At 40.6% G+C, this 18,374-nt stretch overlaps 1 protein-coding gene across 2 annotated transcripts in view; it reads left to right on the top strand.

Moving 5' to 3' along the window:
- Positions 1-18,374, top strand: part of CNTNAP5 (contactin associated protein family member 5) — a 733,870-nt gene that overhangs the window by 369,295 nt on the left and 346,201 nt on the right. The gene's annotated exons all lie outside the window — the stretch shown is intronic.

Here is an 18,374-nt window from a genome sequence, read left to right as displayed (position 1 = left end):
TCTACTAAATCTGATATTAACGTAGCCTCTCTTGTTTTCTTCTTATATATGTATATATTTTTCCCCATTCTTTTACTTTTAACCTGCCTGTATCATATTTGAAGTGAGTTTATTGTAGACAGTAAATAGGACAGTCATGTTTTTTAATTCTCTGTTTCTCAATCAGTGTTTTTGAACCATTTATATTTAATGTTAAAGTCATTGATGTATTAGGGCTCCAATGTGTCTTTTTGTTTGTTTTCTGTTTGTTCCCTTTGTTTCTCATTTCTCTCTTTTCTCCACCTTCCTGTGTATTTCTTGAATGATTTTCAGAATTCCCTTTTGATTTATCTAGTGTTTGAATGTGCCTCAATGTATAACTCTTGTTAAATGGTTCCTTTAGGGATTCTATACACATAACTTATTATGGTTTACTGATATTGCACCATATTTAGTGAAATATAGAAACCTGTGTCCCTTTTCTTTACCTTCCCCTGTTTATTACGTATTTGTCTTAATTATGTTTATTATATAATGGCCTTAATTTTTATTTCCTCCTTATATATTTAGAATCATATCAATATTATTTTTCAACTGTTCAATTTATTGACGTATTAGGGCTCAAATATGTGACAGCTTCACCTCTCAATCATAATTTTAAAAAGCTCAAGAGGAAAAGTAAAGTATATTGCATTTTCTCATATTTTTGCTCACTGTTGTTCCTTCTTCCTTCCTGATTTTCCTAGATTCCTTCTTTTGTCATTTCTTTTCTTTATTTACTCTTTTAAGGTGTGTGTGCTGGTCACAAATTCTCCAACGTTTCCTTCATATTATAATGTCTTGATATCTCTCCCAATCTTAAAGGATATGTTCTCTTGACATAAGATTCTGGGGTCACAGTTGTTTTCTTTCAGCACTTGAAAAAGCTTGAGCCACTTTCTTCCAGCCTCAATGGTTTCTGGTAAAAAAAAAAAAAATCACTGTCATTTGATTTTTTTCCCCCTATAGATAGCATGTAATTTCTTTTGCACTGCGTTCAATGTATTTTCTCTGTTTTTAGCTTTCAAAAGGTTGACTATGATATGGCATGGTGTGGATTTCATTGGGTTATCCTGTTTGGGTTTCACTCAGTTCCTTGAATCTGTAGGCTTATGTTTTTCACCAAATTTGAGAAATATTCTGTCATGTATTTGAATATTTTTTCAGCCCTTTTCTCTTTCTCATTTCCTCCCTGAATTCCAGAGATATGAATGCTTGATCTTTCATTATAATCTCACAGGTCCCTAATCTTCTGTTCATTTTATGTCTGATATTATATTTTTCAGTTCTAAAATTTCCAATTGGTTCTTCTTTACATCTTCTATTTCCTTTCTAAGACTTTTCTATTTTTAACTAAGGCTTTGTATCACCTTCTTTGTCTCCAATATGTAATTGTTTCCTGAAGGACTTTTATGACAATGACCACTTAAATGTATTTGTCAGAGGATTCTAACAGCTTTGCCATCTCAGTGTGGGTATCTATTAATTGCTTTGTTTCATTTAATTTGAGATTTCCTGTTTCTTAGTATAAGAAGAACATTTTTTATTGTAACCTGAACTTTTTATGTATTATGATGAATCTCGTTTAATTCTGTTTTAGCTGCCTTCCTCTGACTTTGGTCCAGTAGGGGAAAGGGATATTGAATCCAAACTTCCTACGCAACCTCCATTGACACCCAAATGTAGGGGAGATCCCTGTTACTACTAGGTGTAGAGGAGTAGGAGTTCTGGTTCCCTGCTAACTCTTCACTGACACCTCCCTGGCTGGGAAGGGTGGGAAAACCTCATTACTTCTCTCCATGTGACCTCTGGTGATTTCACAGCATGTCTGTGTGTGTGTGTGTGTGTGGGTGTGTGGGGGTGTGTGTGTGGGAGCAGTGCCTTTGCTATCACTGGACTCTGGCAAAAATTCTGTCTTCCCACCAAGCCATCTCTGACAGCATGCATGCAGGGAGTGGGTGGGTTTCCTCATTACTGTCTAGGGAGCGATGAAAGTCCAGACTCTGCTAGGCATGTGGCCTCCATTGATAGGACGGGAAGAGACTTGCTACTATGTGACAAGGATTAAAGTCCAGGCTCCCTATGTGGTCTTCTCTGACACCACGCTTGGCTGAAGGTTTGGGGCACCCTAGTAGAAGATGGCTGGATGAGACTGTGGCCATAGTTTTTTCAAGGTTGTTGGCAGGTTTGGAGTCGGTATTGTCTAAAGGTGTTCTGCCTCCCTGTGCTGCTCCTTTCCTGGTCCTTTAAATAGAAGGAGGAAGCTTCCGAAGGGAACTATTTTTTGTCTTCACCAGTTGGTCTCTCTGAGTTGCTGGCTTCTTCAGCAACATGTCTAGGAGCTATAAAGCAAAAGAAGATCTAGGGAACTCTTCAGTGTTGCTCCATGGGTCTCAAGATCCTAATACCTGCTTGCTTTCTTCTTTCCACTGAGTTTCCTTTATATATAATGTTCAAGGCTTTTTAGTTGTACTTGGTTGGAGAAATAGAGAAAATCACACGACTCCATCTTCCCAGAAGCAGACATCCCTTAAACTGTTTTAAAACTTTGGGGAGTGGGGTTATGGCTCAGTTGGTAGAGGGCATGCTAAGCATGCACGAGGTACTTGTTTCAATTCCCAGTACCTCCATTTGAAAAAGAAAAAAAAAAAAAAAAAGGTAACCCGAAGAAAGCTTTTGACAAGAGTAGACCACCCGATCATTGACATGCAAACTCAGATTCTCCTTGCGATCTGGTCATTGGATTTTCTGGACAAACTATAAAATTTAAATGATTTTGATGTTTTATTTTTTTTAAACAACCTGTAAATAAATATTTTGTTTGGGGGGGTTCCATATATTAACACATTTTATTTAAAGTGGCTGTTGGATTCCAGGGTGTGAAACAAGATTGCTTGAGGAAGATCACGCTTGGGTTAAAGGTTGCCATGCTTTAAAAGGCTTGCCCCTGCCTTATGCTCAAGCACGTGCGCTAAGGTTGTTTATTACCAAATTAACCTAAGCATGAGCTCACTGATAACACGTTTTTTGAGTCTAGGTCAGGAGATGCGAACCATGTAGAGCGTACTCATGCCCATCCTTTCCCCAATATTATTTTCCCCGAGTAGTTCATAGCACACCAGTTTCAATGAGTTTAATCTGCTAAAGCAGTGAGATCATACACTATTAGGAGTTTAGCTTAGACTGATGTCTTGAATATCAACACACCTGGAAGGTGGGGCGGTGTTATCTGCTGATGTCCTGAGAGTTGGCAGAACCAACTGAAATGCATGGAACTTATGAAAACATCGCTCATTGACATTGTTCATAAACTGGGCTCCAAAGTGTGGAGGGGGGACCTGGGCTTCAGATATAACTAAGAGTCCTATGACAGCATTCATTAAAAAAAAAAACTCCATACATATTATGCATTAGAAAACATATATGTATTTTTTTTTTACAAATTCATATTTTGGTTGAGTGATAAGATTTTTTTTGAAGTATAGTCAATAATGTGTCAATTTCTAATGTACAGCATAATGTTTCTGTCGTACATATACATGTATATATTCCTTTTCAGATTCTTTTTCATTATGGGTGTTGAATATACTTGCTTATGCTATACAATATAAACTTATTTATTTTACAAGAATATATATTTAGTGATGAGATATAATAAGAGATAAACCATTGAGTATACAGAGCAAAAAAAGGAAAAATACAGAAAACATGGAGGAAAAACATGACATTTTGGAATATGGGCGGTCTTCATCTCCTTTTTGGAGAGAATCATTAACCAACATTTTAATAAATGTCTTGTTGATTGGAAACTACTGTAGCACTTACCAAGCTGCCTGAAACTTTGCTAAATCATTTTATTCCTATGAGTTTAATTGGCACTATTGTTAATATGAAGCACAAAGAATCCATTTATCACTAACGGACTGGGGAAAAGAACATCTCAGGAAAAGTATTTTACTTTGCAGGAAGGCACCCTTTAGTTTTAACCTTCACAGTTTAAATAGAAAAAAAAAAAAAACCACATTATTTTTCCCCCAAATTACTTCCATCACCTTACTTAGGTGAGAGTTCCTGGCACCACACACACACACACATTTATATGGCTGGTCTTTTTTCCTTTAGGAATTCCTTGTGAGAAGGGATGGTTTGCTCTGTTAATTACAAGTACAAACTCTTTTATTCCCCTCCAAAGGCTTAAAGTTTCCCCCAAAGACACAGTATCATCTACGAAATCAGCTTTGTTCCAAGTCACTAAGCCACAGCTGTGCTACGTAAGGACTTTTGAGAGGGATAGTGTTTTTGTCCTTTCCCGGTGTTCACAGACTCCCTCACGGTGACTGAGTTTGGGGAAGTTCAGAGTTTAGCAGGAGATTCAAGGAAGCAACAAATCAGGCAGCAAGTGTAAGGTAATAGCCGTAAATTACAAAATGTGATTCAAGACTCCAGCTGGCACCAGCCTTGGCTTCATCCAGCGCAGACCGCATTTATGCACCAGCCCGGTTGTAATTTGTCATTCCTTTCTTGTGGGACCTGCCCACTCCCCGGAGATTTAACAGCTGTTCTGTGGGAATAATTCAATTTAGTCTTTATAGCTCGATTTGACTACCAGACGATCCTCCACATCCCAAATGCAGTAAAACTAACAGCTTCAAGTAGACATGAAAAATACCTCACTATTCTACCTCAAATCTTCCACCTTATGCTAATACAGCTCCATATAACAAACAATCAGGGAGTAAATGGCCCATTGAAGTGTGTGTACAGTACCTGTAATGTGGATTATTATATACGTAATAGAAGAAATATATTGTCTTGCAAGTTTCCTGAAAATGATTAATTTCATACCTCCCACCTCATCAGAAATGATGCTTGCTTTGAGCTCTTTTTTTCTGAGCCCTACCTCCCTTCTCCCAGAGGCAAGCGGAGTAACACAGTTGTCTGGGAGTTGGCTGAGGTCTCACCCACTTCACTGTAGGTCTTAAAATGATTTTTGTTCATTTAAAAGAAAAACATCATAGAAATTCTCACACTACTTTACTTTGCCTTCAGTGGGAGGGGAGAAAAAAAGCCCATGTGAGTAGTAGGACCAGGGTCCTAGAATTGGCTTTGGAGTTCGTTGATGACATCAACCATCTCCAAATAATTGGATGGTGATAGCCAATACCAAGCATGTATAATGATGCTCCCAAGTTCACAGCTGAAACTGCTAAACAATCACAAAATGCATTTCCTCTCAGTCTCATGGGAAGCCTCAAGGTCTTCCCAACCCAGTGTTTCTGGCAGCACCAATTGGTACATAATCATGGATAACTTCCTATTTTATGATCCCAACAAATAATAAAAGTAGATTGGAGACAGCTCATGTTCTGCCTCCTGGATCTAAAGTTTAGTTTATTCTCAAACTGCATACATCATGAAGTGGGTTTGAGGTGAATATATAAGAAACTTAGCAATCTCATTCACTGGAGGAAATTTAATGACTGGCTTTGGTTCAGATTTGGTCAAATGATGGGCTGCTTTAAAACAAAGTATTTAAAAAGATGCTGTCCAGTGGACATGGAGCTGACAGTTGTATGGATAAGTAGCAATAGTGGATGTTTGTGAAGTTTATGGTCTTTTGTTTGCACCTCTGCTGCCACGCAACTCATTGGAGTCTGGTTGTCTATTTTGTACAGCTCTGAAGTGAAGAGATGAGTAAAAGTGTACCCATGAGATCACTTACACACTCACATTCACATACACGCATGTGCATGTGCACACGTGACCACATGTGGTGATGGCAACCTTTGTCTTCTCTTCCTGTGACCCACAAGCTCATGAAAATTGCTCAGAGAAATATCCCTGGTGTCTAGCAAAGCTTATAATCTCTTCATCTTGTCCCCGGGATCGCGTTTCATCATGCTCTGATAAATGGTACTTTCTCGGGATGGGAGAAATCATTTGAAAAGCGACTCACACATCACACCTTCTCTCTGCACTCCTGCCATCTGCCACTGTCATTCAACCCATCTGACCTTCTCATCACCTACTTCTGTGTTGCAGGCTCCTCTTACCCCCCAAAATTATTTTTAAATTATTAGCTTACGAAGATGTTTCTCCCTTTCTGTCTTTGGGCCAAGTGAAATTAAATAGCTTCAAGGTCATAGGAGGAATAATATGACAAAGTTAAAAAAAAAAAAACTAATAATGAAATGGTCATCCTTTCTGAAAATGGTTCCACTTTAAATCAGTGCTATGACTTTCTTTTCTAAGGTGACCAGTTTCATTAGCTCATGTGATGAAATCATTACTTGAAGTGATTAAAGAAAACATCTTTGGAATGTTAAAAATATGCATTTCTAGGGAGGTGATAATAGCTCACCGGTCGGTCGAGTGCATGCTTAGCATGTACAAGGTCCTGGGTTCAATCCCTAGTATCTCCACTAAGAAAAGAAAAATATTTACATTTCTGTGTATTACTGATGCCATTTGGAATACACAGAATAGAACACCCCACCAGCCAGGGAGGAAAACACTATTCTCATCTATACGTATTCCATATTTCTGTTTTCAGTACCTATTTGATATAATATAGACTTCATTTTACTGACAATGTTCTATCTTGCTTTGGATGCTTAACATTTTCTCTAAGTATTTCCTGTGACTTTAACATTTTGATTAAACATTTAAAATCTCTTTACAAACATACTTTCTATGTTAAATCAATTCTCTATAGTTCATCTAAGATTCCCCTGTGTTAAAATTTGAGCTGTTTGAATTTTTACTGCCAAAACTAACACTGAGGTTACAAATATAATGCAAAAATATTTTCCAAAATTTAGAATAGGTAACTGGAAATGAAGTTTATTGAGTCAATAATTATGGATTTTTGACTCCATTTGTATTGTTTAAGTCTATACCAACTTCCATACCCACCCGTGGTGTAGGAGGGACCCTCCCATCCTGCCAGTTTCTCCTCTTGATCCCCTGCAATTTGAATATGCAAATGCCTTTCCAAAGAATGGCGCTAAATGAAAGTCGAAATCCTCTCAGGTGCTTTTCTTCTAGGAAAGACTCCCAACTAATGAGCTGAGCATGTTCTTTTTATGCTCTTTCTCTCAAAATAACAACAATGATATCCCTTCATTTGAAGGCATCTTCTTTTGAGAGCTGTCTTACAGACAGTGCCACAAATCACCGTGCTAGTGCCAGAAGGGCAGTAAATGGAAGGATGACAGATGGACCTGTGGTCATATTAGTTCCTCTGTCCCTGAAACATCTGTGAGAGGCAGACAGGGGCAGGCGTCAGTCTCCACATTTTCTACTAAAAGATACTTTATGCTCAGGACCAGGGAAAGTCGATGATATACAGTCAGTGAGTATGTCATTCACAGCCTTCCTCCTTCCTTTCTGGAAAGCACCACACCATCAGCTTTTATTCATTTTTATTATACATCTATTTTTTTTCCTAGGGTCCTGAATGACTTTCATGTCAAAGTGAAAAAAAAAAAAGAAAAAGGAAAAGCAAGTTTGGGCAGATCTGTGAATAGCACCACTTACCTGGGAATTGAAGAGGATGAGGCATTTCAGAAATGGCCCCTGTGTGGTTTGCTTATTGCCCAATAAATCTCTCTTGGGTATCTCTTGCAATATCAGGATTTGGGGCAGAATCCTTGCCTTGGGCAGAAGGAAGAGAGGTGGCCACAGAGGTTGGAGTATCTGAGAAGAGCCTAATCTCCTTAAACCTAGGTGCCTATGGTCTTGGCAGAAGCGCCTACTGGTCCTGGTCCCAGGGCTCTCAGCCTGTCCAGTTTCTGGCCTCTGCCTGTAGGTTCTTCCTCTGGGATTAAGCAGATGGCTGAGGTCAGTCCTGCACAGGGATTCAGTGCCTCCCCGGAAACTCTGAGACCAGTTGCTCTTGTATTTCTGCAAGACAGATGGCAACTTTTCTGCTTGAGTTTCAAATTCTTTTGAATCATGTCCTCCAATATATAGGTTTACTGCCTAGTTTCTCACCAGTGCTTCTTCTTCCCTCGTCAAGCCCAGACCTTTTTCTGTTTCTGGGATGCACTCAGTGTATCGCCTCCTCCATGCCGTTTCTCCCAAACTAGCTGAGCTGCCTTTCTCCTTCACTCCTTGCTGGTTCAGACACTACTCAGCCATTCTCCACCAAGCTCATAAGGAGGGCTAACATCTTATACCAGGATGAGACACAATATTATTAACTGATGCTCAGAGGTGGAGCATGGTCCTGGAGTTCCCCCAGGCTGTGTGAACCACAGACCCTTGAGCTGCAAGCCAGGCACGCAATCCTAAGTTTCAAGGAGCAACTTAGGGGCTTTGGGGCTATAGAGCAAAAAATTAGGAAGTTTCAAAACTATAAAGATGGAAGCACCAGTAGGGTGTACCAGTGGGAACCTGCTGTGTTCCTGCCTTGCCTGTGTTGACTTCAGTGGGTTGTCTACAGCCTCCTGGAGCACAGCACTAAGAAGAATCATGGGCCGGGTCCCAACCGGGAGTTGGTGCTATGATCTCTGAGCAGAAACCATCATGAGGTTGGGAACGGAGTCATTTTGAAGGTTCTGTGTGTGCTGGCCCTGACTAGGCAAATTCTAGAGCCCATCTTCTCTTCCAGCATCTTTCAAACTCTCAGGATTCTGATGCTTCCATGGCTGTGAACCTCACACTTACCCAATAGGACACAAATTTGCACTTCATTCCTCAGCGTCCTCAAGATGTAGTTACCAAGCATCTACTGTCTTCAAAGAAAACGACCCTGCCTTCAAGGGATGGGAAACTTGAAACCTCTCTCTGCCCCCAGTGTTTTCCTTGTGGGCACCAGGCCACCATTTGGGAACGCAGAATGCAAAACCCAGGCACTGACCTTGACCGTGTCCTGCTTTCTGCTCTCCTGGCTGCCATTTTGATTGTCAATCCTTCTTTCTTCTCTTCTCATTCCTTTTGCCTTTATGGTTTGACTCTTTTTGTTTGTTTTACCTCCTTGGTTCCTCTCAGTGATTCTGCTTTTTCATTGGGTTTACAGCATTGAGTTTACAGTCTTCTGCTTTCTTTCTTTGACTATATCCCCTGCCCTCCATCCTGCAAGGCCAACAGTTCTTCTGACTGTCGTATTCCCAGCCACGCACGTGATTGGCAAGACTTGAACAGAGTTTACAAGAGATAAGGAGGGGAAATGATGGAGTCAGGAAAAACTTCATAAAAGTTGTGAAAGTGCAAGAACTTGACATGAGATTTGAAGAAAGATGCCTCTTGGACAATTCCAAGGTAATAGGAAGGAGGGAAAAGGAGGGGCCTGAGAAATACACAAGTTCAGCATGCTATTCAGGACATTAGGTAGATGAAAGCACTATGTATTGAAGAGACTATGGTCTATGAAGGCCGTCAGGTTAAGTCTTAGCATTGCCACCGAATAGCTATAGCATTTGGGCAGTTACTGAACCTCTCCATGCTTCCATGTCTCCATCTACAAGGAAGAAATCATCACACCTACTTTACTCCTACAGCGACTCCTGGGATATTATAGGCATTGGCTCACTAATATCTAATAATATCATCGTAATTATTTTTATTGTCCAACATTGCCCGCCATCTTTCATTGTATGTTTCCCACGAAGCCCGTAGTCCTATGATTATGTCTATCCCGTTATACAAATGGCCTTCTACAAGTACAGCACTAAAGATTTTAGATCAGTGATAATTAACATTTTAGGGGGCCTGCACCCTTTAAGAATATAATGAAACCTATGGACTCATTTTATTTTGCATAACATTTTGGGGGCACAAAAATGTCCTTGCATTGTACCACGGACAGCAGGTCAAGCACTCCAGATCCAGTTTTGGATTAGAAGAATAGTCAATAAAAGGAACCCTTTTCTGTCTTTATAAATTCTCAGAAATCTTACATAAAGATTCCGTGTTGAATCACCAGGACCCCAAAGAAGTAGAGGACTGACCCTGGATCTGTTCTTTGTGGGACAGCTGGGCTGGCTTCTTAGAAATTCTTCACCTTTTGTCACAGGATTTAGACGACATCTCTGCCGGGGTCCCGGGTTGTGAGAAAGGAAAAATTCTATATAAAAAATTGTTAGCCAGTAGAAGGTGGTTAACTACTAAAATGGATGAAAGAGGACGGTGAGGGGTCCAGAAATAGCAAGTGCAAAAAATCAGGTACTTCTTCTAGGCCGAGAAGGTGGGCAGTGAAGGAACTGAGAACTGGGAGAGCTCCCCTGACTGCATCCTGGGCTGAGATTCAGACCTTTCCAAAGAGGGTGTGCTTCCCAGGGGAACCTGCAACTGCAGATGGCAAAGAAGATTGCCAGAAAGCCATCTATGGAGGCTGCCAGCCATGGGGAGAGTGTGGGCTGAGTTTGCAGCTGGACATCAACTGCAGAGCACCTGGGCTCCCACTGACAGACAATCATGTAGGACAGGAACCCAGAAAGGATGTCTTCCAAGAGCTGCGGTCCTGCAGTGTCTCTCTAGCGCCCTCTATCCACTAAGCCTACCATTTGGACAGCGGACAAAAGAGAAATGCTCCAGCATCACCCGTAGGGTGGCTTTGGAGCTGCAACTCAGAAGTGGGTAACTGGCATAGCCTCTAATCTTTCCTCTTCCTTTGAAGATCTAGATTGAAAATTAGAAGCCCTGGGCATCTGGAAGAGGGGGTTGGGCAGACGAAGCCAGGCACACATACATTCAGGATTTAATTATCACCTGAGCAGAGCTACAGAATCTCAAAGACAGGTCCAGGCTCTTGTGAATAGCAAAGTATTAATTTATCAACTCTGTCTTTATGCATTTGCTAATGGAAAATAGTGAAACCACAGATATTCTCTTTAATAGGTCCACACAACTTATTACATTAAAAAAAAAAAACCTCTCATAGTCAAAAAGTTTAGGACGCTGTGTAGACAGCCTTCCATTTGAAGCCCCCAAACAATTTACCCCTCAACATGAGGATTTTGTATGATCCAGTTCTCAAATTTCACCTCAAGTTTTTCTTACATCATTGACCCTTCTCCTTTGAAACTTTTATTTACTTGCCTTTTCTGTCTACATTTTCTCTAAGATCTTAGTTCAGCTCATCACTCCATTCCTACGTCAGCCCATAGGGTTATCCATTGTCCCCCATGGTAACCAGTTACTGCTTGAGTTTCTTCCCTGATACTGTTCCAAGGTCGATAAATTCCTTGCTTCGCTCAAGGAAGCAAACCCTTTAAAGAATATTCATATTTGTCCTCCTTGGAAATCAATACAATATAGTAGCTAAGTAAACATCTTATCTTTAAAAAATAATAATGATCATGTTAAAACACAACAAACAAGATTGACTAAGTCTTTATGAAAGTAACTCTGAGATCAAGAACAAGTCTAGAGAGAGACATACGTAGCCTCTGTAGGTGTCTGATAGAAATCTCATGTCTCATGAGATGTGAGGGTGAGGATACACCCTGAAACCCATCATTGACCTCAGCTGCACATGCCACATGGTGGAAGCTTATAAGCACACCATGTTAGTGTGGGACACTCAAGAACCCCAGCTGAGAGTCGGATCCTGAGATGAAACATCAGTGCCAGCTTCTCAAGGTGAACAGAAGACCAGGCAGCCCCAGAAGATGCCCTTGGTTGTCTAGGCAGGCTCTGGTGAATGTTCCTCTTTCTGTGTGCATGGGCAAATGAAATACTCCATCCAGGAACAGCAGCAAAAACCTTTCCTGTATTCTTCCAGGAAACTAGAAAGCATGTGCATTTTATCAGACTCTGAACTCAATGTGATGACTGGCAAAAATCATCCAGACCATGGAAGCATCTTTTCTGTTGGTTTGTTTTTACCTATACAATTACGTGTTTAGAACCTGGGTTTGGCTGTTTATAGCATGTGTATTAAACCCAGTGGTTTGTGACCTAGATATCCCGGCAGTCTATAGGAAGTAGTGGGTCCCTGAGTTCCATAAGAGTAGTAAGGTAATTGAGGTGACAGTGCTCTGGGAAAGCACAGCCCTCACAGCAATGTAACTGAATAACCAACACAGGAACCAATATTTAATTTTCATTTTCTTTTAAAACTTAGTGTTTCCAGATTATAGGAAATTTGAAAGACAGAAAAGAAGAAAAAAAATCATGTCTTCCCATCAACAAAGGCAACCATAAATATTATACAAATGATGTGTTCCCAGTCTTTTTTTAAAAAATTTTTTCTTATTATCTATATACTCTATAATAAGAACAATAACTTATTGAGCATTTACTATATGCCAGATAACCTGTCAACTGACTTTCATAGCTATGTATTTTAATTCTTGAAATAACCCTATACAGTGGATTTTTTGTGGTCTCATAAATGTGAAAAAGGAGACTTGACAATATTAAAGCTATTTGCCTAAGAAACATGACTAGTAAGTGATAGAACCTGGTCTCCCTCCCTGGTCTTTCCGATGCCAAATCTAGGCTCAGCTTCTGTGATATGCACATTTTATATCCTACTCTGATTGCTGAGTTTCTAAATTTTAACTGAAGTAAAATTACATTATGAAAATAGTGATCAACACATGTGGGATAAGTCAATAGATTTTTTTACAAGAAGAGAAAGGAATAATTTGAATTTCCCTTGAGGAAGTCAGGAAACTCACAGATGGCAGGTGCTTAACAAATGTTTATTTGAGTTTATGTCATGATGATAATGACCAAGGTAAACTTTCAGGGTCTGGTTATCAGTAAGGAAGAACATCTTCGTATTCAAAACTGTAGCAACTTCTGAAAGAAAGATTGATCCTCTCCACACCTGTACGTATAGTTAAAAGATCCTTCACACCATCCAACTTTTAGCTGCCTAGAGATGGAAAATTAGAAGATGATCTTCAGGGTGCTCTGCTAATGATTTCGGCTTCTCTGATCCAGCAGAAGTGGTACTGCCTGATTAGAAAGAGCACTGCATGAGTCAGACGTGACTTCTCCATCCAGTTAGGTCACTAGTTAGCTGGGTAAACGTCACAATTAACCTGTTCCTTCTGGTGCTGCCCACAACTGAGAAGTGTCCTCTAGAGAAGCTCTACCATTCCTTTCAACTCAAATATTTGATTAAGGAGAATTATTAAAAATCTCCCCACCACTGTGTTAGCTTACAAGGGCTGCCGTGACAAAATATCACAGACTGGGTGGCTTGGCTTAAACTACGGAAATTTATTTTCTTACAGTTCTGGAGGCTAGAAATCTGAGATCAAGGTGTTGGCAAGTTTTGTTTCTCCTGAGGGCTTTCTCCTTGGCTTGCAGATGGTCATCTTCTAACTGTGTCATCAGATGGCCTTTTCTGTAGGTGCGGGTGTAACTGAGCTCTCTCTGTGTATGCAGTTTGTTTCTCCTTGTACAGACACCTGTTAACTTGGCTTGGGGCCCTTTCTAATGACATGGCTTTAACTTAATCACCCTTTAAATGTTGCATCTTCAAATACAGTCCCATTCTGGGGTACAAGGGTTAGGGCTTCAACGTATCAATTCTGGAGAAACACAGTTCAGCCCGTAACAATCACTTAAGATGTTGTTATCTGGAGACCACGTAAAGTACTGGTGGCATCTACCTGTGAACTCTCCCTCCTCCAAACAAAACAAAAACAGAGGTCCCAGCAGCCCTGTGGAGTTGTTGGGACCCTGACTGTTCTTAACCCAACTTAGTCTCATGGTCACACATATCTCAGGGGCAGTGGGGAAATGTAATCACCCAGCTGAGAACGCTATTGCCTCATTACATTGGCATCCTACCTCCCAGAAAGGCAGAGAGAATGGGGAGGTTTTGAGCAGCTATCTAGAAACCTCTGCCAAAATCTCTGTGAACAGTAAGTCAGTCTATAGGAGTTCTCATGTAAGAAGTGGTACAATTTCTATTTCAGTATCCGGATTGGAAAGCACAATTCTACCACCACCATTGTAATGATGCTTTAGACTTGTGCTGTGCAATATGGTACCCACCAGCCCCATGTGGCTATGTGCCTATGAAATGTGGCTATATCAAACTGGGATGTGATGTAAAGGCAATGATTTTAATATTAGTTGCATGTTTAAATGATATTTGTATGTATTGAGTTAAATTACCCAACATTCAAATTCAGATTATATCCATTTCTTTCATTTTACCTTTTTTTTATGGCTACCAAATTTTTTTAATTGATGTGGCTCCCATTGTATTTCTTTTTTCTTTTTTTACATTATATTGCTCATTTCTCTATTTTATATTAAGAGTTTTATTTAATTTTACATTTTTTTACCGAAGTATATTCAGTTTACAATGTTTTGTCAATTTTTGGTGTACAGCACAATGCTTCAGTCATACATATACATACATATATTCCTTTTCATATCCTTTTTCACCATAAGTTACTGCAAGATATTGAATATAGTTCCCTGTGCTGTACAGTAGAAACTTGTTGCTTATCTATTTTATATATAGTAGTGTGTATCTGCAAATCTCGAACTCCCAGTTTATCCCTTCCTATCCCCTTCCTCCCACCCTGGTAATCATAAGTTTGTTTTCTATGTGTGAGTCTGTTTCTGTTTTGTAAATAAGTTCATTTATCTTTTTTTTAGACTCCACATACAAGTGATATATGGTATTTTTCTTTCTCTTTCTGGCTTACATTATATTTCTATTAGACTGTATTGATTTAGTGTACCTATCACCCCAAATATAAGTATTCCAAATGCTGCTTCTTTTTAAAAAATATTTTTATCAGGAAGATTTTTAAATTTTTTTATTGAGTTGTAGCCAGTTTACAATGTTGTGTCAATTTCTGGTGTGCAGCACAATGTTTTAGTCATACATGAATACACATATAATCGTTTTCATGTTCTTTTTCATTGTGAGCGTTAAATGCTTATTTAGAGATACCAGAATTAGAAATGTTTTCTTCCAATCTCGTAAGTCATTACTGATGAAATGGAAATGCTGACTTTTTTATTGTATGCTCATTCTGGAGCTGTACGTTTGTTTGGTCTTACTGGCCAGCTGGTGACAACTGGCCCTTCACACGCACTTGAACTTTTCCAGTCTCTACCCAACAATCAAGAATCCTGTATTATGTTTTCAGAGCTAAGAACACTAGTTCCTCCCTAAAGTGAATTTAGTATGAAAAACCACCATATGCGTGCACGTAGCGTAGAAGGTTGCTCTGTGTGTCTGGGCCAAGAGAAGTCATTTGGAGAAGTGAGTTTACTCAAAGGGAAAAAATAGACACACACACACACACGCACGCACACATCACCCTTCTTCGGCCTTACTCTCAGAATGACTTGTTACCTTTGCCTTCCTGAGCGGAATAGGCACCTGATTAAAAACTGCAGTAGACGGGACAGGCGGTTCTGAAATCTTTCAGAAATGGAAGCCATTTGAAAAGTCATCGTCCTTGGCTTTCTTAGCCAGCTGTTTCCAGCCCTATCTGGATTAACTGCTGTTACTTCTTTTTCTCAATAATCCATACCAATGCCTTTGAGAGCAATTACTAACCCTGAGTGGAGTGATTTTGAAAGCTTTCAAGTAAAACAATGCTTGGAAACTATTTCACTAAAACATTCACTCTAAAATTATACTTCTTTATTTTAACTAAACTGGAAATAGCGAAAAATTTTATTAGGTAAATAAAGTTTTTTTTGGTTTTTGTTTTGGGGAGGGTGAGGAGGTAATCTAGGTTTATTTATTATTATTATTATTATTACTACTACTACTACTACTACTAATTTTTAATGGAGGTATTAGGACTGAACCCAGGACCTCATGCATGCTAAGCATGTACTCTAACACTGAGCAATACCCTCACCCCTGTATTAGGTAAAAATCAATATAATTCCTTGAGAGAGCCACTGTTCAGCCAATGAGTCTCTGTTCTATGTCTGCATATTTATATAAATGCATTTTATCTGATTTTGTATGTGCAAACTTATATTCTGTTCATCATTCAGTATTATGTTGTAAATGATTTTTATGTTTACTGTAACCATTGTTATTGGCAGGAACAGAATAGTATGTCAAATGGATATACCATGATTTACTTAACATTGCTTTAATTTTAGACCCAGGTTTGTATTGTTATAAATAATGGTGCCTAGTGTGTAATCTTAGTCTAATTCCAGATTATTTTCTAAACATAGATTTGTAGACATGAACATAAAGTATTAAAAAAAGCCTTGTTAATATTCTTAAGCTTCTTGATTCATATTTCTAAATAGCCTTGCACAATATTTGGAAACAGGAATTCAAGAGTTCCCAAAATAGAGTTACAGCTTTGTCTTGTGCCTGAAAACTAAGAGGTTATCAGGTTAATCATGGGTCTGTTTTTCATTCCCTTCCATTCTCCAACTTCCAGGGACTTCCTCTGGGTTTTGCCTCAAGTTGAAAGGCACAACTACTTGGAAAAGCCAAAATCTTGGCGGTACCATTCATCTTTGATGCACAAGGAATAGGCATAAAATACACGGCCAGAAACAGAGAAACACGCAGGCAGGGTGTCAAAACTGAATCCACAGCCCGGGACCTGAAACAGAGCTTTCAGGTTGTGGGGAGTTGGGGGTGGGGCAAAATAGAGGCCAAGTCAAGAGTCTCTGAGACCCAAGGTGGTACAAGGCTCTCAGTGGGTCCCTGTTACTGGTGCCTGCATGCAGCCAGCTCGGGGGAGACCAAGGGAGAGGGCCATGTGGGGGACTCCCTGCCGGCCCGCCCATGCTTTTTGGCTGTAAGTGGGGCTTTTCCTCCAATATTAAAAATGCTTCTCTCTTGAGTGTCCTTCAAATGAAGTCCTATGGAGGACAGTCTTCATCCTGGAAGGCCTCCCTTGGCAGAAACAAAACCTGGCCTGTGAATACTATTGCCAAGAGTCTGGTCTCCCTTAAATTCCCCAAATGCACCATGCCTTTCTTCCCAGTATCCATCCTCCTCTGTTTCCTTCCCCCACCTCAACCCCGCTGCCAACTCCACTCCTTTCTATGTGTCCTCCCAAGTTCAAATCAAAAGGTACTTCACGAACCCCTGTTACATGCTGACCCAGAAACACAGACTTCTCTCTCAGAGCGCGTCATCATAGCTGGGATGACATGTCCCATGTCCTTCATCCTAATGTAGCAGAAGCCGAGATGGGCAAAGTCTGAGCCTGCCTGTCTCCTGGGCTGTGTTCTTGTGACTAGGACCAACCCGGTCTCAGATGAACAACTCAATTAATGTCTGTTGACCAGATAACAAACAAAAGAAGGGAGGAGCCCATCTTCCCCCAAACATGCAAAAGAGCCTTCATTTGCCTCGCCCCCCACCCCAAGTTTGTGAACCACCAAGACAGCTTTAGCTCCCAGGCCAGCCTTCCCTGACATTTGCTGAGAGCATGCAGGCAGTCCTGGTAGTTTTCAGACAAATCAAATTAGAAATGGTTGTACTCATTTGGATAATCAACAACTGGCTTGGAAATCTTTCCCCACAAATTAGATTGGATCAAGATCATTTTCCCCCAGCTCATAAATGCTTGATTGGCTTTGTTTGCTGCCTCATGATTGAAACGCAGCCTTGCATCGCGAGCTCTATTTTTTTACTCAGCAGGGTGTTGTGATGTGTGGATGAAGATTAAAAACAAAACAAACACCCACAATGAAAATGCTTTGTAAATAACAGCTCAGCACAGTAACCCTTGGACATGGTCCTTTAGGAAACTCTAAAAGCTGTATAGATTAGCAGAACTTTGAGCTGCGTCTGCTGTATTCCTCTGAGGTCTGAAAAATTGGTTTTCTGGTGCAGCAGGACAGCCATACTTGACTTACCATCTCTTCTTAGGACCCAAAGAAGGATGTGCCCAGACGTGCTGTGACTATGAGGCGCCCCAGTGGGACAGACTGGCCACTTGCCCGGCACTTCCCTTGTCTGTCCATGTTGACCTTGCTCTGCCTTCTGCCTTGGTCCCCGGACACACCTGGTTCAGACTCATCCTTCCTTTGGTCAAGGTCTGTTCCTAGCCTACCTCCATCGATGACCCCAGGTCTTTTTTTCAATACACAAAAAATGATCCATTCTTTAAATCCCCCACTTTTTTTTCCCCTTTCCCTTTTTCTGAGAGGGCAGATGAGGGTTCTCAGATGAGAGACAGCTGGGTGCCCTGGGTGGCAGAGGACCTGGGTCCCAGACCTGGCAGATCGATTTCTGGTTCATGCTACCCTCCCAGCTAACGCCACTCCCCACCCATCAGAGGCGCAGTGAGGGGATGGGCTCTTCCCTTTGCGGGGAGTGAACCGCAACTGTGCTTGCATGTGCTTGAGGCTGGGGGCTGCCGGGAGGCCCAGTGCCCTGGGCCGTTTCCCCTTCACCCACCTAGGGAGCCAAATCAGGTCACCCAGAA

Source organism: Camelus bactrianus, chromosome 5, assembly GCF_048773025.1.
Source record: "Camelus bactrianus isolate YW-2024 breed Bactrian camel chromosome 5, ASM4877302v1, whole genome shotgun sequence".
In the NCBI taxonomy this organism is placed as follows: Eukaryota; Metazoa; Chordata; class Mammalia; order Artiodactyla; family Camelidae; genus Camelus; species Camelus bactrianus.
Note: the sequence above shows the minus strand (reverse complement) of the source record. Positions and strands in the feature narration are given on the sequence as shown.